The 23,254-nt window shown below is 43.8% G+C and overlaps 1 long non-coding RNA gene across 1 annotated transcript in view; it reads left to right on the top strand.

The window, feature by feature from the left end:
* Positions 1–272: 272 nt before the first annotated feature.
* The window catches only part of LOC123277014 (uncharacterized), a 47,532-nt gene continuing 24,550 nt past the window's right edge, over positions 273–23,254 (top strand). The window contains exon 1 of the long non-coding RNA XR_006513659.2: positions 273–505. This is a non-coding gene — a long non-coding RNA (uncharacterized lncRNA). The remainder of the gene's footprint in view (positions 506–23,254) is intronic.

Below are 23,254 nucleotides of genomic sequence, written 5' to 3'. Positions count from 1 at the left end.
ACATTGGCTTACAATTTCGGCTCTGCCACTTACTAGCCCTCCACACTTGGGCAAATCAGAAGACTTCCCGAGCGAGCCTCATTCCCTCTGCTTTAAAATAGGAGGAATACCAAGCTCAGAAGGCCCTTTTCATGGTTCAGGGAGAGGACGCGTGCAAAGCACTTGGCAGAGTGCCTGGCCTGTAGTAGCTGCTGATTACACGTGTCCTACCCCCCCTCCCTCCATCCTTCCCTCCCCACCTTCCTCCTTCCTCTTTCCCTCCTCTCCTCTTCTCCCACCCACCTCCCTACATTCTTTCCCTCTTTCCTTCCACCTTCCCTCCCTTCTTTCCTTCTTTCCTCCCTTTCCTTCCTTCCTTCCTTCCTCTGTCCCTCCCCCCCTAGCCTGCCCAGGAAGCACTGATGACAGAAGAGATTAGCTGCTCCTGGCCTCAGATTGGAGGTGGATGAGCCAACACCCACTGTCTCCCTGTGTTCCCAGCCCTTTTAGGAGAAATCTGCCACAGGTAGGAGAGCCTGCGTGATCTTGCTTGTGCTTGTCTTTGAAAGAGAAGACATTCTTTTGATGCTGTGTTCTCTCTCCTTTAAAACACACACAGCACACACAGCACCAGGCAGCTGGAACAAGAACCTTGTCTGAACCCCTGCTTTCTCTTTCTCTAGCAGGCTTTGGGCTGCCTTATTTGGGATCTCCACGGAGGGCAGGAGGAAATGCTTCTAGGGGCTGGGATGGGGGTGAAGTGCTCCTCCTTTATAAGGCAGAGCTGGAGTGAGTGGTTCTTGGCTCGCCTGCCGGGCAGACCAGTGTGCTTAGCTTTTTTTGGCAGCTAGTTTTTGGTTTCCTCGGCCTCAGCTGGATCTCTTGACTTGAGCTAAGAAGGGCTGTTATGTCTTCATTTGGGGGGAAGAGGTACATACATATTAGCCTTAGAAATAGTGTTTATTGAGCACCTATTGTGGGCTGAGCTCTACATAGTAAGCCCAGGGGAGGCACTGGATGTGAGAAAGTCTAGGATTGTGAGAATGGGAGGAGTTGGAAAGCTTTAAGGAAATAGGATTTTTCTAATTTGCTCAAAAGGTCTGGTTCACCAAACACTTATTGAGCATCTATGATGGGGATGAGATGCGGCTCTAGCCCCCAAGGAGCTCTTGTTGAGTGGGAGAGAGATGTGTAAGAAGTCAGTCACAGTATAACAGGGCAAGCTGCATAATAGAAGCACAAAGAAGGTTCTATAGGAACACAGAGGAGGGAGTGACTGAGTGAGGCTGGAAGAGTCCCTTGCCTCTCCCAGGGGTCGGGGGAGGGTGGGTAGGGAATAGGGATGTCATGGGGGAGAAGCAGGAAACATCACGGGGTGGGGAGAAAGGCAGTGCAGGCAGAGCATGAGTGCAGAGGCTCCTGGCAGGGGCGAGAGCCAAGGTATTTAACAACTTGGCTCTTTGCTGGGCTAGATGTTTGCCCTGTGACTGCTGGAGGTAGGGCATGTAAGGGTAAGGGTGGCAGGAGACACTTGGGGGCTTGGGCCAGTGGCTATTTAACAACTTGTGCAAAAGTCTTTCTGTATTTAACAACTGATTCTGTCTACTGGTATGTATGGGTGGAATGTTAGCCTGCTCTGAGGTGAGAGACAAATGCCCCCATGGAAAAAATGGTGATGGTTTGGGATGTCTGAACTGCTGGCTGAGGCTAGGGGAGTGGTAGGAGATGAGGTCGGAAAGGTAGGCAGAGGCCAGAGGATGAGTAGCCTTTTATACTCAGTTTACGAGCTTGGACCTCAACACAAAGCCAATGGGAGCAGTTGAAAGGTTTTAAGCAAGGGGGGCCGTGGGAGGGGACTATAATTTGGATGGATGGCCCTGAAGCTCAGGACAAGGTGGCTTGGCAAGGCAGAGAGACCCATCAGGAGGCTTTTCCAGGAATCCTTGAGAGAGGTAAGAGAGTCCAAAATAAGGCTGTGGCAATGAGGAGGGAGAGGGGCATGGTCTTAAGATATATTCAGGATATATATCAGTCCCAGCCCTGGTGATTGATTGGATGTGCAAGGTGAGGGAGAGGGAGGACTTCGGTGACTCTCTGGATTTAGGATGAGTGAAAGATGGCGCCAGGCAACAGAATCCAGAGGAAGAGGCTGAGGGTGCGGTGGATAATAGGCCACTTGAAGAGGAGGAGGACTGCGTAAGGAGGGGGCTGTGGATAAACACCCCAGGCTCAGGAAGTCCCATGAGTGAAAGCAGCGTGGTGTGTACAGGAGCTCCCCTTGAAGCCAGAGTGATGGGAGCAGAGGAAAGAAGTGGGGTATAGGTTGGACGTGTGGCTAGTTTCATCCGTGTCTTGGAGCCAGCAGGAAGGGTTTGGACTTGACGGCACCAAGAAGTGACAGATTGAAGGGGGTGTTAAGATTAGACCAGTGTTAATATTTAAGCTGGTGACTGAGTGAGGGTTGGGCTGGAGGCAAGGGTACCGGAGAGGAAGGCACCAGTGGGAGGCTAGTGTGAGGTCCACGGAGCTCTAGGGATCTGGTGGCCTGGGGTGCAGTGGGGTGGGTTAGGGGCTGCTAAAAGGGGCATGTAAGCAGGGTACTCTCACTTCACTGCTTTATGCTGTTTTATCTCTGGAGTTTGGTGAAATATTTCATTTGACCCAACGGTTCTGCTGCTAAAATAAATTGGAAAGCCACTGCCTAAGCAAAAAGAGTAAAGTGCTGTGAGGCGAGCGTGGAGACTACCAGGAAGAATGGTGTGGAAACTTCAGTAGTGTGGGTGGTGGTGTGTTCTATAGCAGAGAGGAGGTGAAAGGCGTTTCTCTGTCAGATTTGAAAAATTGTACTTTGGGTCTGAAGCTCTGAAGCACAGAAGAGTAACATGAAACTTAATTATAGCCTCTCGTTTTCTCATTTCACAAATATTTATTTTCTGCCCTACATTTGCACTGTGTGGAATACAAAGACCCAGCCCCTTCTCTGAAGGACCTTATTGCTTGTAAATACAGGAACAGCTACAACTCAAACACCAGTTAGGTCAAGTGTGGTAAGCACCAATCTAGGTGAAGTTAAAGAGACGAGGTGTGTCACCTCAAAAACCTGCCAACTCGAGAATGGCTTGAGTAGAGCAGGCTGAAACTTCCAGAAACAGAACTCCCTGTGAAGGCCCCCTGGAGCAGGCAGAGCACTGTAGACTCTGAATTTCCAACCTGTTATAGAAGGAGAAAGAAAGGCCTGGAAGAGAAGGACCAGGAAGGGGGAATTTCTGGCAGATGTCACACACGGTTCAGGTGTGTGAACTGATGAGAAAACAAAACCCAGGAAGAGAATGAGGTTGGTCCACCTAGACAACATAGTGGGACAGGGGTAGACAAGACTGAGGGGTAGGAGAGCAAGGTTGGACTCTGATGAGCTGGGTATACTGGAGGAATCACTTGGTTGCCTTGGTTTCCCTAATTGTAACAAGGGAATTTGCCTGAGTCCTTGATGAGTGGCAGAGTCTGTGGCAGATGTATGGAATTCCATCACAGTACTTTTTCCCCTTTGAGCCCAGAGGCCACCTCGTTTCTCCTCAACACCCTAGGCAGCCATTCCTTCTCAAATGGTGTATATGTGTGCAATGAAACCAATCTGTGAGCCCTGGGCTAGGTAATCCAAAGGGCTCTTTCATAACTGACATTTTAGGGTTCTATAACTTACCAACAAGTATGGATCTGGTACGGGTCCATATGTTCACACGCCCTGGGATAGCATTTTTTCCCCTTTCTCTCTGTGATTAGGGAGATGTCAAACATCTGTCCAAGTTTTAAACTCAAGTGCCAGCACAGCACAGACCAAAAGCTTTAGGAGCCTTTTGAGCCTTGAGGTCATGTTATATGAATTTACTACATCTACCTGCAAAGGCAGAGCCAATGAATGTTTTTCTATTTATAAAATCTCTAGCAGCTCTTTTTCCCCAACTTTATTGAGATGAAATTCACATATGATATTGTGTAAGTTTAACGTGTATAATGTGATGACCTGATATGCTTATATATTGTGAATTCATTACCACAGTAGGGTTAGTTAATGCCTCCATCATCTCACATAATTACCATTTCTTTCTTATGATGAGAACATTGGAGATCTACTCTCTTAGCAACTTTTAAGTATATAATATAGTATTGTTAACTATAGTCACCATGCTGTACATTGGATCCCTAGAACTTATTTATCTCATAACTGGAAGTTTGTACCCTTTGACCGACATCTCCCCATTTCCCCCACCCCCTAGACCCTGGCAGCTGCAATTCTATTCTCTGCTTTTATGAATTTGGTTTTTTTAGACTCCACGTACAAGTGAGACTATATAGTATTTGTCTTTCTCTGTCTGACTTATTTCACTTAGCATAATGCCCTCAATGTCCATCCATGTTGTCATAAAAGGCAGGATTTCCTTCTTTCTTATGGCAGAATAATATTCCACTGCATATATATACCACATCTTCTTTATTCATTCACCCACAGATGGACACTTAGATTGTTTCCGTACCTTTGCTATTGTGAATAATGCTGCAGTGAACACACAAGTGCCGACATCTCTTCAAGATCCTAATTTCAATTCCTTTAGCTATATACCCAGAAGTGGGATTGCTTGATCAAATGGTAGTTCTATTTTTCATTCTTTGAAGAACCTCCATACTGTTTTCCATAGCGGCTGTACCAATTTATATTTCCACCAACAGAGGACAAGGGTCTCCTTTTCTCCACATTCTTGCCAACACTTGCTATCGCTTGTCTTTTTGATAATAGCCATTCTAACAGGTATGAGGTGTTATCTCATAGTGATTTTGATTTGCATTTCCTTGACAATTAGTGATGCTGAGCAGATTTTCACATACCTGTTGGCTACTTGTGTTCTTTTTTGGGAAAAATGTCTATACGTTTCCTCTGTCCATTTCTGAATTAGATTGTTTGTTTTTTGCTATTGAGTTGTCTGAGTTCCTTATATATTTTAGATATTAACCCCTTATCAAATATATGATTTGCACATATTTTCTCCCATTTGGTAGGTTGCCTTTTCATTGTATTGATTGTTTCCTTTGCTGTGCAGAAGCTTTTTAATTTGATGTAATCTCACTTATACGTTTTTGTTTTTGATACTTGTGCTTTTGGTGTCATATCCAAAAAATTGTTGTTAAGACTGATGTCAAGGATCTTTTTGCCCTGTGTTTTCTTCTAGGAGTTTTACAGTTTCAGGTCACATGTTTAAATCTTTATTTCATTTTGAGTTAGTTTTTGTGAGTGATGTAAGATAGGGGTCTACTTTCATTGCTCTGTATGTGGTTATCCAGTTTTCTCAGCACCATTTATGAAGAGACTAGCCTGTCCCCATTAAATATTCTTGGCTCCTCTGTCAAGTATTAGTTAACCATATATGCGAGAGTTTATTTCTGGGCTCTTGATTGTGTTCCATTGGTCTATGTGTCTATTTTAATGCCAGTGCCATGCTATTTCATTACTGTAGCGTTGTAATATAGTTTAAAATCAGGAAGTGTGATGCCTCTGGTTTTGTTCTTCTTTCTCAGGATTGATTTGGCTATTCATGGTCGTTTGTGGTTGCATACAAATTTTAGGATTGTTTTTTCTGTTTTTGTAAAAAATGCTATTGGAATCTTGTTAGGGGTTGCATTGAATCTATAAATGGCTTTGGGCAGTATGAACATTTTAACAGTATTAATTCTTCTGATCCATGAATACAGGTTATCTTTCCACTGTTTGTGTCTTCTTCAATTTCTTTCATCGAAGTCTTATAGTTTTCAGCGCACACATCTGTCACCTCCTTAGTTAAATTTGTTCCCAAGTATCTTATTGTTTTTGATGCTATTGTGAATGGGACCATTTTCTTTATTCCTTTTTCAGATATTTTGTTGTTAGTGTGTAGAAACACAACTGATTTTTGTATGTCGATTTTGTATCCTGCAACTTAACTGAATTTGTTGATCAGTTCTAAAAGTTTTTTGGTGGAGTCTTTAGAATTTTGTATATATAAGATCATATCATTTGCAAAGACAACTTTACTTCTTCTTTTCCTATTTGGATGCCTTTTATTTCTCTTTCTTGCCTTATTGCTCTGGCTAGGACTTCCAGTACTATGCAAATAGGAGTGGTGAGAATAGGCACCCTTGTCTTGTTCCTGATCTAAGAGGAAAAGCTTTCAACCTTTCACCACTGAGTATGATATTAGTTGTGGGCTTGTCACATGTGGCCTTTATTATGTTGAGGTATGTTCCTTCTATATCCAATTTGTTGAGAGTTTCTATCATGAAAGGATTTTTTATTTTTACTTTTTGTGAGGAAGATTGGCCCTGAGCTAATATCTGTTGCCAATCTTCCTCCTTTTGCTTGAGGAATATTGTTGCTGAGCTAACATCTGTGCCAATCTTCCTCTATTTTATGTGGGATACCACCACAGTGTGGCTTGACAAGCGGTGCTAGGTCTGCACCTGGCATCCAAAACTGTGATCCCTGGGCTGCCAAAGAGGACCATGTGAACTTAAGCACTATGTCACCAGGTCGGCCCCTGAAAGGATGTATTTTGTCAAATACTTTTTCTGCATCTGTTGAGACAATCATACGATTTTTATCTTTCTATTAAAGTGATGCATCACATTTATTGATTTTCATATGTTAAATCATCCTTGCACCCCAAGGGTCAATCCCACTTGATCATGGTGTGTGATCCTTTTGGAGTGCTGTTGAAGCAGTTTGCTAATCTTCTGTTGAAAACTTTTGCATCTACATTCATCAGAGATATTGCCCTATAGTTTTCTTTTCTTGTAGTGTCCTTGCCTGGCTTTGGTATCAGTGTAATGCTGGGCTTGTAAAATGATTTTGGAAGTGTTCCCTCCTCCTCAATTTTTTGGAGGAATTTGAGAAGGATTAGCATTAATTCCTCTTTAAATGTTGGTAGACTTCACCAGGGGAAACCACCTGGTCCGGGGCTTTTCTTTGTTGGGAGATTTTTGATTACTGATTCAATCTCCTTGCTCATTATTGGTCTGTTCAGATTTTCTATTTCTCAAGATTCAGTCTGGGTAGGTTGCATGTTTCTAGGAATTTATCCATTTCTTCTAGGTTGTCCAGTCTGTTGGGATAGTCTTGTTCATAGTAGTCTCTAACGGTCCTTTGTATCTCTGTGGTATCAGTTGTCATGGTCCCTCTTTAATTTCTGATTTTGTTTTGAGTCTACTCTCTTTTATTCTTAGTTAGACTAGCTAAAAGTCTGTCAATTTTTTTTTCTGGAAAATCAACTCTTAGTTTTATTGACCTTTTCTATTGTTTTTCTGGTTTCTATTTCATTTATTTCTGCTTTGCCTTTTCATTATTTTCTCCCTTCTGCTAATGTTAGGCTTAGTTTGTCCTTCTTTGAAGTCTTAACACTTGAGTAACAAAGGAGCAAAGATGGTCTTACACAAGGCAAAGGAACTGGGGTTTCTTCCTCTTTCTCATATTAGGCTGAAAGGTGTGAGCAGTGCATGTCACAGTAACCCTGGGAACCAGGCACAAGGTACTGTAAATAGAAGAGGGCTAAGTGGTTCTGGAAGGACTAGGAATGGTGCTTACCACCTGGTGCTGGAGAAAATTACCAAGAGAATACTCCTCCTCTTCCGCCACCATAAATGATATGAAGAATATGCATATATAGGAATTGGGTGATTCCAAATATGTCCAGTCTGCCTTGGCCCTTCGTCCCACCTGGTCTGGTCCAGCAGGCCATGGTGCAGTGAGCAAAGTAACGGCTAATGTAGTGTGTTTCATAAAGCTATATGTAGTGAATTTAAAAGAAATTTCTTTATTCTAAGAATTTGTTCTTTCTCAATTTGGGAGGCTTAAATATCTATTATTTCGTGAGATGGTCCTAGTGTGTGTGTATATTTTTTTAAAGATTGGCACCTGTGCTAACAACCGTTGCCAGTCTTTTTTTTTTTCCTTCTTTATCTCCGGCCCCCCCGACCCCCCGCCCCCGTACACAGTTGTATATCTTAGTTGCAGGTCCTTCTAGTTATGGGATGTGGGACGCTGCCTCAATGTGGCCTGACAAGCAGTGCCATGTCCGTGCCCAGGATCCGAACCCTGGGCTGCCACAGCGGAGCACGCCAACTTAACCACTTGGCCATGGAGCCAGCCCCTGTTTTTTTGTTGTTCTTCTTGCTTTGGCAAAGGAAAAAGTTGGTAATTCTACTTTAACCCCAAAAATCTTTTTAGGAAAATGTCTTGGGACGTGAGATCCAAGTTCGGGGAGGCAAAATTTAAGCTCTAGGTATTTAGTGCAAATATCAGTGGCTGAGACTTAGGCCCCGGGGACACTCTTGAGGCTGTCCCTCCTCCCCACCATCCCTCCTTTCTAGACTCTCTTGCTCTTTCCTAGTCTGCCTGTCTTGTTCTGGATTCCTCTGCTCTGTCTGAATCTCTTGGCTGATGTGAACTTCGGACCACCTTCTTGGTTCTTGATTCTACCATCATCCCTGGTTGCTGAGCTTCAGAGCTCCCTTATTTCATGTGCTGCTGCTCAGCAGCCACTCCCAGCCTGTTCCCAGGCCCTAGAACCTCAGTTCCGGACCCAGGACCAAGGTCCTCATGGAGCCTCAGAAGTCAGTCTGCATGTGTATTTCCTGATATGATGCTTTTATATGTTATTGATTCAGTTTCGCTTCAGTTAACATTATGAATATCTGGCATGGCTTTCCTGGATACCAGGCATTCTCAAGAGTACTGAAGACAGGAAGCCTGTGCCAGTCTTGGACAATACTGTACAGAATGTGTTTGCTCAGGGTCTAAGGAAAAGGTAGACTGTCCTGATGGGACAATTGTTTACCAACAAAAAAACAGTATGGGCACTGGAGTGTATGCTGAGCTGAGAGGAGAGCTGTAGTCAAGTTCCTGCTTTGCTGTTCATAGTTGTAAGGACTTAGGTCACTATGAGCGGATGCCTCAGGTGGCTCCTTTCATGGATGAATAAAGGGGAGTTTGGGCTGGATTCTTTCCCTCAGGCTCTTTCTAAGTCTGCAGTTCTCTGACAGCACACTTACTTTTAAGGTTACCTGTCGCCTCTGAGAACTATAGTTGGAGATCACTAGTCATGACACCACATAGGATATAATTACCATCAGATGGGACCTAACTGATTAACCCCAGCTTGAGTGAGAGTGGTGGTGTCTGAGGTGAGGAGGACCTGGAGTCACTCTCAAGGGTGCTGTATTGCTTTTCTACGTGCTCCCCCACTGCCCGCGCCTCATGACTCCTTCTTCAGTGCGTGCTAAACTCTGAACTGAATTGTCCTTGTATCATTTCATGTGTAGTGGTTTGGTCTCTTTAAGTAGATATAGCTCTCGTGGATCTTTTCAAGTGGTGTGCTGGTAAAATGTTTAATAAATGGCTCTCTGGGAAAGGAAAAAAGCCCTGGTTTGTGTTTGCAGATTTCTGAGGTGTAAAAAGCCTCCCACAATGGCCAATTTCAAGCTACCGATGGGATGTCACTGAAGCCAAAAAGAGATGTGCGCAGTCATCTCTCGTGAGCCAGTCTGAGCCAGTCTGAGGTGGCTTCAGCACACTCTCTGGCCCTGAGAGTAGACAGCACGGGCTGGGCTCAGTCAGTAGATTCTCAGGAATCACTGCCTCGGCAGCATCCCCACCAGGAGGATGAACAGGAAAAGGGAGGACAGACGGGCGGCGCGGCTCACATCTGCGCTTGGGGCATTTGTCATTAGCTCCTTTGGAAGAAGATCTTTCCCCAGATATCTTTTCCATCTTCCACCTGTGACCGAGTGATCTTTCTCAAACACATTTTGGATCATGTCATCTTTATAAATCTTCTACGGCTCCCCTCAAGATGAATTCTAAATGCTTTTGTGTGGCATTCAAGGCCCTTCAGGATTTCATGCCCAACTGCCTTATCAGTCTCATCTCCAGCATTCCCTGGTGTGGATTCTGTGTCCCCCCGCTCAACACTTCCAAACCACTCAAAATGTCATGGTTTCACGCCTCCTGACCTTTGTATGGGCTGTGGCCTCTGCCTTGCCTGCCTTTTCCCGCTCATCAACTCGAGAATTCTTACTCTTAAGGGCTCACTCATGTGTTGCCTCCCTTATGGAGCCAGCCCTAATACTCCTTGGGCAGTTAGACTCCCCCTACAGTGCTCCTTGCAATCTTTAGATAGCTCTAGTAGAGCATCAATCACACTGTATGGTATTATTTTACTTAAATGCTTATTAATTGTGAACTCCTTGAGGGCAGGGAACATTTCTTATTTATCTCTTGCACCTAGTGCTACGCCTGGAACAAAGTAAGTGTGCAAGAACCATGCATTAAATGGCTAAGCAGAGAGACAATTGGACTTCGCTTCTCCTTCGTTTCCTTGTCTCTGATTCAACTGTGTAATTAGGAATTGGCAACACTTTCCATTCTTCCCTCCACCTGGGCTTAAACCAACAATAAAAAGGTTTATTTGATTGACCGTTGTCCTTTCAGGCAGATGAAAGTGACAGTTCACCCGCCTCTTTCTTATCAACCCCTGCATGTGTCAGAGCATTTGAAGATGGTGTGTGTGGGAGCTCTGGCTCTGTGGTGACTTCTCTTGGTTTAATTAGTCTGACCTTCTGTGATAATCCCCCTCAGATGTCCCTGGCCACCCCTTCCTCTTCTGTATCACATTCAGGCTTCTGCCTTCATCAGCAAAAGACCAACTGCTCAGCTCAGCCTGTAGCATAATTCACAGCTTGGTTCTTGAAAAAGAACTTTTACTTATACAGAGCTGCTCTTTGCATTAAAATTGGCCTGAGAGAGCTAAGAAAGTTTATCTTGGAGCTAGCACGGGGTCTGTCCCTCCAAGTCAAATATTTCTCTTTAAAACTAGCGTGAGCTTTCGTGTGGCTCTACCAATGGCTTCCTGAAATATTGGGATATCTTTAAACATTAGCATTTAGTTACAGTGCTGAAGGCTTTCTGGAGAGTTTTTATGTCTCCCCCGCCCCTCCTCTGAATAACCAGGGCTTTCATACATGCTTTCCTTTCATTTCAGGGCATGCGATCTCTCTGCTCAGGAGGGGGAATGCATTGAAATAGCTCAATGCTGGGCTAATCAAACAGCTATTTATTTTCAGTCCATCCTCACTGGATTTTCTGAATGAGGTAGAGAGGCCACTTTAGAACGATCCAGAAAGTCAAAGTGGTACCCTTGGAGCTTCTGGTCTTCAGGATGCTGGGAAAATTCTAGGGAGTTTAATGCTTTCCTTTTAAAACCCCCAGCCCAGGCTGTGAGCTGTATTATTACTATTTTCTCCATTTCCTGTTTCTCTCACTATTTTGGAATAAAAACATGCCAGCATATGAAGGAATGACTTCTTTCTCAGCAGTGCAAGAAGGAATAGGGCAATTTGTTACATGGATTTGTTCAACATTTATTGATGCATACCCTGGACCAGGAGTTATTTTACCCACTGGAGATACAGAGATGAGCAAGGCATGGCCACAGCCAATGAGAAATCTACCAAGTAGAAGAGATGGACATGCCGACAGAGAAGGACAATTGAAGCACATTAACAGGGCATCTGGAACCCAGAGCAGGGGACAGCTAGCTCTGTTAGAGAGAGTTGGGGAAGTTGTTACAGAGGATGGGACACTTGAGCTGGGTATTGTAGGGTCAGTAGAGTTTCTACAGCTGCTGCAGATTGGAGGGAGCACTCTGGGCAGTGCCATGGCACCTTGAGGAGTGGGCATGAATTTGGGGTGCTTTAAGCACAAGGAACATAGGAATGGGGCATTGAGTAAGGGAGCTGGGAGGATTTTGGGGACTAGACTATACACAGTTCTAAGGAAATTGGATCTATCCTTTTGGCACTGTATCTATGGTAGGATTTGAAGCAGAATAAGGGTATACTCAGGTTAGAATTTTCTTAAGGTAATAGGCAGTGGTGTGGCAGAGAGAGGAATGGAAACCAGTTAAGAATGCTATCACGATAGATTCAGAAAGGAAGTGATGACCTTGATGAAGTCAATGGCAGCGGAGAGAGATGGAGGGAGTTGTCTGCAGCTGCCAATTAAAATCACCATGCAGGGGCTCAGAAGATGACACTGGTGACAGCAGCCATCAAACATCGTGGCTGCTGAGGAGCCTATGAATCATCTGAAGGGCTGTGAGGAGCTTGATTTTGCAGTGATTCACCTAAATGTGGGGAGGTGTTTCAGGGTCAAAGGGCCACTGAGATTGCGTGGCAGAACATATACTGCTCCTTGAATATCCACATGCTCAGCCACATTTCCCAGCCCCCTTGCAGTTAGGTGGCTAGTTCTGGCCAATGGGCTATGAGCAGAAGTGTTGGTTCTAGGCCGAAGCAATTAAGAGCTGGCTCTTCCCTTGCCATCGTGTCCTGGAAGCCATGTCTTCCAGATGTGTAGCTGTAGGATGCAAGTCCCCTGGATCCATGAGTTATCACTTGAAAGGAAACTGCTCTGAGGAGTTGCCAGATCCACAGTGAACTTTGCATGAATAAGAAATGAATTTTTCTTTCTTTCTTTCTTTTTCTTTTGCTGAGAAAGATGTGCCCTGAGCTAACATCTGTTGCCAATCTTCCTCCTTTTTTTGCTTGAGGAAGATTAGCACTGAGCTAACATCTGTGCCAATCTTCCTCTATTTTGTATGTTGGTTCCTGCCGTAGCATGGCTGATGAGTGGTGTAGGTTTGCACCCAGGATCCCAACCCGTGAACCTGGGCCACTGAAGCAGATTGCACCGAACTTAACCACTATGCCCTGGGGCCAGTCCCTGAACTTTTTTTTTCTAAGCCATAGAGGACTTAGGGCTCTTTGTTACCACAGCATAACCTAGACTATCCTGATAAAAATACTTTCCTCTGCTCTTAAGACCAGTGAGGCCTGGGGGAGCTGGGGTGAGGCTGGTATCTATGACTGCAGGTGATTTTAGCTCCTTTACCACAAGCTGGTGCATCAGAGAAGTGTTTGGAAGGAACCACATGGCAGGGGTATGCTTATCTGCCTCAGAACACTTTGGCTCCCCTTGGCTGGAGAATACGACAGTTTCCTCAAGCAGGCAGCCCCTTGGGAGGAAAAAAATGATTATATGGTGAAATGCCAGAGTCCTTCATGGTGCCAGAGAGATTGACAGCAATTCTCAGTACTCCTGGAGTATGTGTCATCCTGAGAAAGCATAAATGCATTACAAGCCTCCGGGGGCAGGATGAAAGCTCCTCTGGTCATCAATAGTATATGCCTCTTGTCAAGCCTGCGGCAGAGAAGGAGGCCCAGGTGGGAAGGGGACGTGTAATCATAGGCTAGAGGAGGAATAGGCTAAAGAACCTGGAGATGTTGGGCCTGGAGGAAAGAGGACTTGGTGGGGGTTACATGATTGGTATTTAAAAATTCAAGAGCTGTTACGTGAAAGAGAGCAGATTTGTTCCTGGTAGCCCTGCAGAGCAGAGTTAGACCAATGGATGGATGAAGACACATTCCAGCTCAACAGAAGGATAGACTGTGGCAGGTGCATATTGTACAGCTGTCCCTTTTGGGAAATTGTCCTTAGCAGTTTCTCCCTCAAATGGTCCTACAAGGAGTTGAGGAGGCCTGGCTTCTCTTTGACTAAAGTGTATTCTGAGGAAAATGAGGTTAGGGACTAAGGAGTATGCATTGCCTTTGGGTCTTTTAGTTCATGCTCTTGATGGAAAGAATTCTGTCCAGGGAACCTGGGCAAGGAGTTGGGGGAATCATGTCATCTGCTGTTGAATTTTGATGACTGGGTGTCCAGTGCCTGTCAGGCTATGTGCGGCAGAGAGAAAGAAGGAACTAAAAACACAATTGCAGGAGTAAGCTGCCATCTTAGGTCTTCAAGGCCCTGCCTTGCCCTTGTTTCTGACATTGCACATACTCCTTCTTCTGGCACTGTACTGACCCGGCAGTGTGTGGGCTCTTATTGGCTTCCCCTTCTTGTCTCTCTAATCCCATGGAATCCACGCAGGTGAGTGCCTCATAAACACTTTGATCTGCAAAGCAGTGCCTTTCAGAATTTATGTCAGCGACTGGGGCACTGAGGAAGAGTTGATTAACTCTGTATCATGGACTGGAGTGGGACCAGGAATTTATAAAGGAAAACCAAGGCAGACGAAAGGGCAGGGGGAAGAAGTGAACACAGGCTGCCTGGAATGTCGCTGTGTCCCTGCGAAGAGTGACTGCGTCTTCAAGTACACACAGGTACACGTAAAGTGGGTGGACTTCTGTAAACCAAGGTGGATGCAGGCCTCTCTCTTACCCAGCAGTGAGACCCAAACAGGGAGAGGGAGAGAAAAATGAAGGCTGATAGAGACAAATGCTTTATAAGAATAATTACTTTAGATTTTTAGAACCCCAGTCTAGAGAAATTAGAATTTAAAAACACATATTTATCTATGTTTACAAATACGTATATATAACTTGAAAACACACACACACGCACATGCATACACATGTAACAAACACAGGTTCATCTTGGGGGGAGGGTATTATTTGCCTTACTTTACATAAAAGCTTTTCACATGACTGTAGGGTACCTTGAGGCTGCCCAGCCCTGCTCCCTCCCTCTCTCCCTTTCCCCCCACCATCCTCTCTCCCTCCCTCCTTTTCTCTTTTATTTTTTAATCTTATTATGGAAATTTTCGAACATACACAAAAGTAGGGAGAAAAGTGTAGTGAACCTTGATAAAGAGTCCCTTTAAATACCTCTTCTTTGGAACATTTACAATGGGGTTCAATTTACAAAATAATTGCCTTGGAAGTTTAGAAAGACTCTTTGTGTAAAGTGAAGAATAAACATATTTTATAAAATTATTCTCTGGAGATATGTACACATGACAAAACAATGGAGATCTTTACTGACCTAATGTAAATCAGTGAATCCAGTAGAATAACAACGTCAGAAAGGCTCCTTCTCCACTTGTACATTTTTTTTTTTTTATTTGGCCTCATGAGAATCTAAAACTAAGGAGAAACACTGAAAATATTTGTTAAGGCCAATGCTTTTGGTCAGTTTGTTATGAGGCATATGATGTAACTGATTCATTATTTCAGTGAAATAATCAAGTTGATAGATTTTATTTCCCACCAAATTGACCAATGGTTTCACAGAATCAATCTTTTAAAGCATGACTTAGACAGCACTTGGACCCCAGTGCTATACGGCCAGTGAGAGGAAGGAAGACATATATGGAGCTGGGGGGGGCAGGTTATTACTGGGGTTAGTGGTCATCCAGGGGGCTGAGGTGGACGGAGGAGGAGAACTTGGCCTTTGGGCCTCCCCCTGTGAGGGATCCCGAAGGCAAAACTGAGTTCCTGGAGTTGACAGATGATGGCCAAGAGGTGGACTTGAGTCATAGTTGAGGAGTTGAATGTTAAAAGAAGTGTCAGTCCTGAGGGGCACCCGGGAGGCAGAGAAGGGCAGGAGCTGAGGAGATAAGGAGTATATCAAGAAGGAGAAGGACAAATGGTTCAGGATGAAAGCTGAACCAGGTGAGTGCGTCAGAAATCTGTTCTTAGTGGGACTGTCCCCATGGTAGGCTAGGACCACTGTAAATGCTGAGCCACAGTAAAACAGCGGAGGATGTCCCCTGCGTGGAACCATCTGAGGGTATTCCACAGAGCCTGGTTCTCACACTGTTGCACGTTAGAGTCTCTGGGGAGCTTTTACAAATCCCCATGCCCAGGTCACACTCTGAACAAATCAGAATCCCTGCAGGTGGGACCCAGGCATCAGCATTTTTAAAAGTTCCCCAGGTGACTCGAATGTGCAGCCAAGTGAGAAGCAGTGGCATATGGTAACAGTGCATGAAGGCCCTGGGTTCTATCCTGCCACTAACAATGATAAGTTATGTGATCTTGGACAAATCAGTTAACGTTTCTGAGCTTCAGTTATTCAGCTCGAACTTGAAGGGGTTGGAATAAATGATCTCATTGAGTGGTTTAAAAAATGACTCCAAGATTCTTTGAGAGATGAGGCCTCTGTCCCCTCCCATTGAATCAGGACTTGGTGACTTCCTGACCAAAAGAATATGGCGGAAGTGATATTGTCCCAGTTTCTGGGTCTGAGTCTTAAGATACTGACAGATCTACTTTCTGCCTGTTGAGACACTTGCTTTTGGAAGTCAGCCACCATGCTGAGAGGAAGCCCAGACTACATTGGAGAGACCACATGTGACTATTGCAGCAAACAGACCCATCCGAGTCCCAGTGGATCTCGAGCATCAGATGGCAGACATGATGTGGAGATGCCTTCAGATGGTATCAATCCTCAGCTGTTGAGTCATTCTTAGCTTCAAATCTTTTTAGCTGATGCCCCAGACAGACCTTGTGGACAGAGACAAGCTGTCCTCCCTGTGTCCTGTCCAAATTCCTGACCCGCACTATCCATGAGCATAGTAAAATGGGGGGTTTACTTTATGAAGTTTTTGGGTACTTTGTTACATAGCAATGATAACTAGAATGATCCCCCAGCTTTCCCATTTAAGGAATGTTAATGAATGATAGTATAGCAGTGAGTTTAAGGGGGTGGACTCCAGAGGCAGACTATCTAGGTTCAAATCCTGGCTCTACCTTTCTCTAGCTGGGTGAATTAGGGCAAATTACTTACCTTTTTGATGTCTGTATTTCCTCATCTGAAATGGGATACTAATAATACCTACCTCACAGAGTTGTCATGAGGATTAAATGATATATTTCAAGAGTGAGTCCCATGTAAGTGTTTGAATGATTATAATAATGATGGTGATAAAGAACACGGCCTGGCCTGTGCTCTCTGTGGTTTGTAAGACGCTGGGGTAGGGTGGGGGGCTGTTGCATAAACCCGGCACAACCTGCGTTTGCCCCGCAGCGTCCCATGTTGCTAAGTACAACTGGGGGCCACATTGTTCTTTGCTATTCAGCAGGTGTTCAAAGGCACCTTGGAATCGTGTATCATGTCACTGGACCTGTCGCTGTCACGTTGCTCAGAAATTGGATTCTGCAGAGTGGAAACATGTGGCTTGTTGGCAAGGCAACTGGTTCAGAGCAGGGACATTTCCAGGCTGAGAGAGCTCGCCTTTGTCAATTGGGTTACAGCGCTCATAAAAACCTGTTTATTTGTGTTCTTTTCTGGCTGCTCAGAGACATCGGGCCACCTTGAGTGGTGAGGGGCGAGTGTTCTCCACGCGAGGGTGGCTCCAGCTGCGCTCCTGTCTTTGTATCCCCTGGCTGCTAACCAAGTCTTGGACCTCTTAAGTGTGGGGAGTGCCTGGGCCTGGTGACGCTGAGACAACATCTCTCCGTTCCATGCCGGAGTGGGGAGGGCCTGAAGCCCTGAGTGCTTCTGGCTTTCTATTTTTGCCTCCAGGTAGACGGAGAGATTCAGGAGAGGGTTTGCAGCTCCTCTGCTCCTACACACAATGTCATCAATTTCCATTTAAAAACCAGAAGGGTAGCCTTCTAAAATATCGAGTTTTAGGTGTGACAAATAGAAATTTATGGCACAAGGGTTAACTATTGAACTGTTAAAATCTGTCAGCAACGCCATTATGAATGAAATGGGAGGATACGAAAGTTGAAAAAGTGTCGGTGCTCAGGGTGGCATCGTGGGACTTGGTGGCTGAATGGCAAATTCTTGGTTTATGTGCTGGCTCTGCATTTGGTGGCCCCTTGATCTTGAACCAGTTAACCTTTTTGAGCCTCCACTTATGTGTAAAAAGGGAATGACGATGGCATCATGTTAGAGCACTTTTGTGAAGGTTGGAAAAGATCGAGTCTGTGTAAAGAGCTTTTAAACCACAAAGCTTTATAGATATCCAGCTATGTAGACGGGGTTGGGGTGCCTTCGTAAAAGATCCTTACACTTGGTTGTCAAGGTCAGATAACGTTCCTTCCTTTGTTCATTTATTCATTCACTCACTTATTCACTTATTCCACAAATATTTATTAAGCACCTACTGTGTACCAGGCACTGTACCCGTTGCTGGGGATGTAATCAATGAATGAAACAATGAAAGATCCCTGTCTTTCTGAGCTTATTCTCGCGGGTAGAAACACAGACAAAATAAATAAGTAAAGTGTGATCTATTAGACAGTGAGTAGTGCTATTTAGGAAAATAAAGCAGGGAAGGAAGATGGAGACTGAAGTGTGGGAAGACATCTCAGTTTTAAATATCATGTCAGGGAAGGCCCCACTGAGAGGGTGACATTTGAGTAAAGATGTGAAAGAGGTGAGGAAGTGAGCCATGAAGTTATCTGTGGGAAAAACTTTCCAGGCAAGGCAGACAGGACATGTAAATACCCTGGGAACGCACCTGGTATGTTTGAGAAACAGCAAGGAGGATGGTGTAGCTGGAGTGGGGTGAGGGGGAGAAATAGGAATGAGGGCGTGCTGGTTTCAGAGCCAGATCGTGTAGCGCCTTAGGGGTCATTCCAAGAACTTTGGCTTTTTCTCTGAATGAGATGGGAAGCCCATGGAAGGTTTGGAGCAGAGGATGGAGATGATCCTACTTAGTTTTGAAAAATGTAATTAAAAACAGCTTTATTGAAGTAAAAGTGACAAACAGTAAACTATACATATTTAAAATATGCAATTTGGTAATTTAAAAAATTTCGATGATGGTGAAATACACTTAACATAAAATTTACCATCTTAACCATTTTTAAATGTATGGATTATTAGTGTTAAGACCATTCATCTAGCAAAATGAAAACTCTGTAGTCGTTAAACTACAGCTCCCCATTCCCTCCTCTGCCCAGGCCCTCGTCACCATCACCCTACCTTCTGACTATGAATTTGACTATTCCAGGGATCTCATGTAAGTGGAACCACATGGTAATGTGTCTTTTTATCACTGACGTATTTCACTTGGCATAATGTCCTCAGGGTTCTTTCATGTTGCAGCATGTGTTAGAATTCCCTACCTTTTTAAGCCTGGATAATATTCCATCATTTGAATATGTTACATTTTGTTTATTCATTCATCTGTCAATGGACACTTGGGTTGCTTCTACCTTTTGACTATTGTGAATAATGCTGCTATGAACATGGGGGTACAAATATCTCTTGGAGACCCTGTTTTCAATTCTTCTGGGTATAAACCCTGCGATTGCTGGGTCATATGGTAGTTCTATTTTTAATTTTCTGAGGAACCACTATATTGTTTTCCATAGTGGCTGTATCATTTTACATTCCTACCAACAGTGCACAAGGGTTCCAATTTCCTTACATCCTTGTCAACACTTGTTATTTTCTTTTTGTTGTTGTTTTGTTTTGATAGCAGTTATTCTAACAGGTGTGAGGTGGTATCTCATTGCGGTTTTGATTTGTATTTTCCTACTGATTAGTGATGTTGAGCATCTTTTCCTGTGCTTGTTGGTCATTTGTATACATTCTTTGGAGAAATGTCTATTCAGGTCCTTTGCCCATTTTCTAATCAGGTTATTTATTTATTTTTATAGTTAAATTGTAGGAGTTCTTTATATAGTCTGAATATTAACCCCTTATTAGCCAGCCCAGGTGGTCTAGTGGTTAAGATTTAGTGCTCTCACTGCTGTGGCCTGGGGTTTGTTTCTTTTCTTTTTTTTTTTTTGAGGAAGATTAGCCCTGAGCTAACGTCTGCTGCCAATCCTCCTCTTTTTGCTGAGGAAGCCTGGCCCTGAGCTAACATCTGTACCCATCTTCCTCTACTTTATATGTGGGACACCTACTATAGCATGGCTTGTCATGTGGTGCCATGTCTGCACCTGGGATCTGAACCAGTGAACCCCAGGGCCACCAAAGCGGAACATGAGCACTTAACTGCTGCGCCACCAGGCTGGCCACTGGGGTTTGTTTCTTGGTCGGGGAACCACACCACCTGTCTGTTGATTGTCATATTATGGTGGCTGTGTGTTGCTATGATGCTAAAAGCTATGCCACGGATATTGCAAATGCCTGCAGGGTCACCCATAGTGGACAGGTTTCAGCAGAACTTGTAGGCTCAGACAGACTAGGAAGAAGGACCTGGCAACTCACTTCTGAAAAAATTGGCCAGGAAAACTCTATGAATAGCAGTGGAGCATTGTCTAATGCAGCGCCAGAAGGTGAGAGATTGGCACAAAAATACCAGGCAGGGTTCTGCTCTGTTGTACACAGGGGTGCCAGGAGTTGGAACTGACTAGGCAGCACTGACAACAACAAACTCCTTATTATGTGATTAGTAAATATTTTCTCTCATTCTGTAGGTTGCCTTTTCACTCTGTTGATTGGGTCCTTTGATGCACAGATGTTTTTTTCGTGGGTCCTTTGATGCACAGATTTTTTTTAGTTTTGATGTAGTCTAATTTATCTATTTTCACTTTTGCTGCCTGTGGCAATTTGTTAAAAAAATCTATGAAACCGTCATCATAATCAAGATAGTAAACACATCCAACCTTCCACAATATTTCCTTGTGCCCCTTTGTGATCTTTCCCTTTTGCTCTTCTCCTCCTCCTTCTCTGTCACTTGTCCTCAGGTAGACACTGATCTGCTTTCTGTCATTATAGATGAGTTTTTCCCCCTAGAATTTCATATAAATGCAATCATACAGTATGAACTCTTCTTTTGTCTGGTCTCTTTCCAACAGCATAATTACTTTGAGGTTTATCTGTGTTGTATCAATAGTTCATTCCTTTCTATTACTGAGTAGTATTCTACTGTTTGGATATACCACAATTTGCTTATTCAGTTTCTCTGGATTTTTGAATTGTTTCTAGTTTTTGGCTGTTGAAAATGAGGCTGCTCTGAACATTCCAGTACAAGTCTTTGTATGGACATACGCTTTCTATTCTCTAGGGTAAATACATAGTAGTGGAATGGCTGGATCATATGGTGGGTCTAGGTTTAATTTTTTAAGAAATTGCCAAACTCTTCTCCAATGTGGTTGGACCATTTTACATTCCTACTACTAGTATGAAAGACCCAGTTCCTCCACATCCTTGGCAAAATATGGCATGATCAGTTATTTTAATTTTAGTATTTCTAAGAGCTGGGTAGTGGTATCTTATTGTGGTTTTAGTTTGCATTTTCCTAATGACTATTCCTGTTGAACATCCTTTCATATGCTCATTTGCCATTCACGTATCTTTTTTGGTGAAGAGTCTGTTCAATTCGTTTTCCCAGTTTTTAAATTGGGTTGTTTATTTTCTTATTTTTGAATTTTGAGAGTTCTTTATATATTCTGGATGCAAGATCTTTGTCAGATATATGCTTTGGAAATATTTTTTCCTTGTCTCTGGCTTGTTTTTACTATTATGATTGTTTTAACAATGTCTTCTGAAGAGTAGATTTTAATTTCAATGAAATTCAAATTATTAGTTCTTTTATGGACTTGTTCTTTTAAGTGTCATCCCACTTTGGTTTTAAGAGGATTCCTCCCACTGCTGTGTTGAGAAGAGAGTGAATGGCGGGCAAAGGTGGAAGTGAGAAGACCGATTAAGAGGCTATAACAAGAATACAGGCAAGGGATAATGATGGCTTGGACTGGGGTGGTGGTAGTAGAGGCGATGAGAAGAGGAGGGATTTGGATATATCTTGAAGATGGAGCCTGCAGGATTTGCTGATAAATTGGACGTGAGATGTGAGAGAAAGAGAGAAGCCAAAGAAATTCCAGCTGAGGGCCTAGAAGGATGGCGTTGCTGTTACCTGAGATGGGGAGACTGCCAGTGGAGTGCGTGAGGGCAAACACCTGGAGCCTGGTGTTTGACACATTACATTTGAGATGCCTATTTGACATCCCACGTGGATTAGGTATTTGGACATATGAGTCTGAGCTCAGTGTGATTCAGCCTCTGGTCATGCCAGGTTCTGTGTCATCGCATGACATTTCTCTTCTGAATTTATATCCCTTGATGAACTTGTCATTTCTTTTATTGGAGCTCATATACTAACCGCATGAGCTCTGACTCATGTAGGCAGTTGTTCACGATTCGAGCTCAAGCCCACAGCCTGGATCGACACCATTTCTATCCCTCAGCTATACCTATTCCTATCTGTCCTTCACAACCTGTGACAGCGCAGTAACTGAGAGTGGAGTAACTTTTCATCTACGCCTCTGTAGTCGGTGGAGATTTTCAGGCCTCGCTGACTTTTGGGAGGAAAAGCCAAGGGGTGCCTCTAGCTCTCTCCCTCATCACTCTGAAGCCTGTCTCTGGTGGTTCAAATTGTCCCCCATTTGTAGATTTAAAACCTACCTGGGCTAATGCTGGCTGTGTTTCCTGCTCACTTGTGGTAGATTCTAGTCGCATGACCAAAGGGAGAAGTAACCACAGTCTCCTTGGTCTTGCAGACGATGGTCCTGCAGCGAAGCAGCTCCCTTGGAATTTTGCTGTTCGTCAGGAGTGGACTTGGATCCATTCCCCAACTACTTGGAGATTTGCTTGAGGTGCTTCGGAGTTTCAATTTTAAGAAAAAGAGAATTCATCTTTAAGGAAGACTGAATGACTAGCACCAGTATATTATTGAGGCCAATAAATGCCTCTTTGGACCCTGGGCAAGTGAAGCAGCGCCATCCGCAGGCTGCCTCCACACGCCAGACAGTGTCTCCAAGGGGCGCGTGGGATGAGTTTATGATTTCAAATGTCTTGGATACAGTGGTCCCAGATTTTATATTAAGCTCCCCAAAAGATGCCAGTTCATTTTAGGAGATTTTTGCATATTCTAATTTTGTTTCCCTCTAGATTTCTATTTGTTGTAATAAAACCAAAACAGCTCCAAAAAGAAATGTGATTTATACTCTTGTCTTGTTCGTGAGCAGCCATTTTCATCATTTCTTACTCTCTCTGGTCCTTGTCCACTTGCAGACATGTTCACATTGCTGTGATCATATTGAATCGGTACAACTTTGTATTATCATTATTCTTAATAATTTACTGAGTGCTGCTGTGTGCCACCCCCTGTGCTAAGAGCTTCACAGCCGTTTAAAGCTTCATTTAATCCCCATCATACTCTTTAGGTACTCTTATTAGCACTGTTTCATGGATGAGGAAACTGAGACTCAGAGCAGATATTCATCACTGCCCTCTTTAACATAGAGAGAACGTGGGATTTGGTAGCAGGTGTTTGAGAGCCACTGATTGTGTGATTTTGTGCAAGTCATTTAATTTTTCTGAATCATAATTAGTAATTCCTACCTACCTCCTGGGACTGTTGAGGTCTAAAAAGAGTAACGTATACAAGGGTGCTTGATAAACTATAATGTTTACTATAATTATAAAAATAATTTATAACCTTGCCTT

Source organism: Equus asinus, chromosome 14, assembly GCF_041296235.1.
Source record: "Equus asinus isolate D_3611 breed Donkey chromosome 14, EquAss-T2T_v2, whole genome shotgun sequence".
In the NCBI taxonomy this organism is placed as follows: domain Eukaryota; kingdom Metazoa; phylum Chordata; class Mammalia; order Perissodactyla; family Equidae; genus Equus; species Equus asinus.
This window is presented reverse-complemented; position numbering and strand designations above follow the sequence as displayed.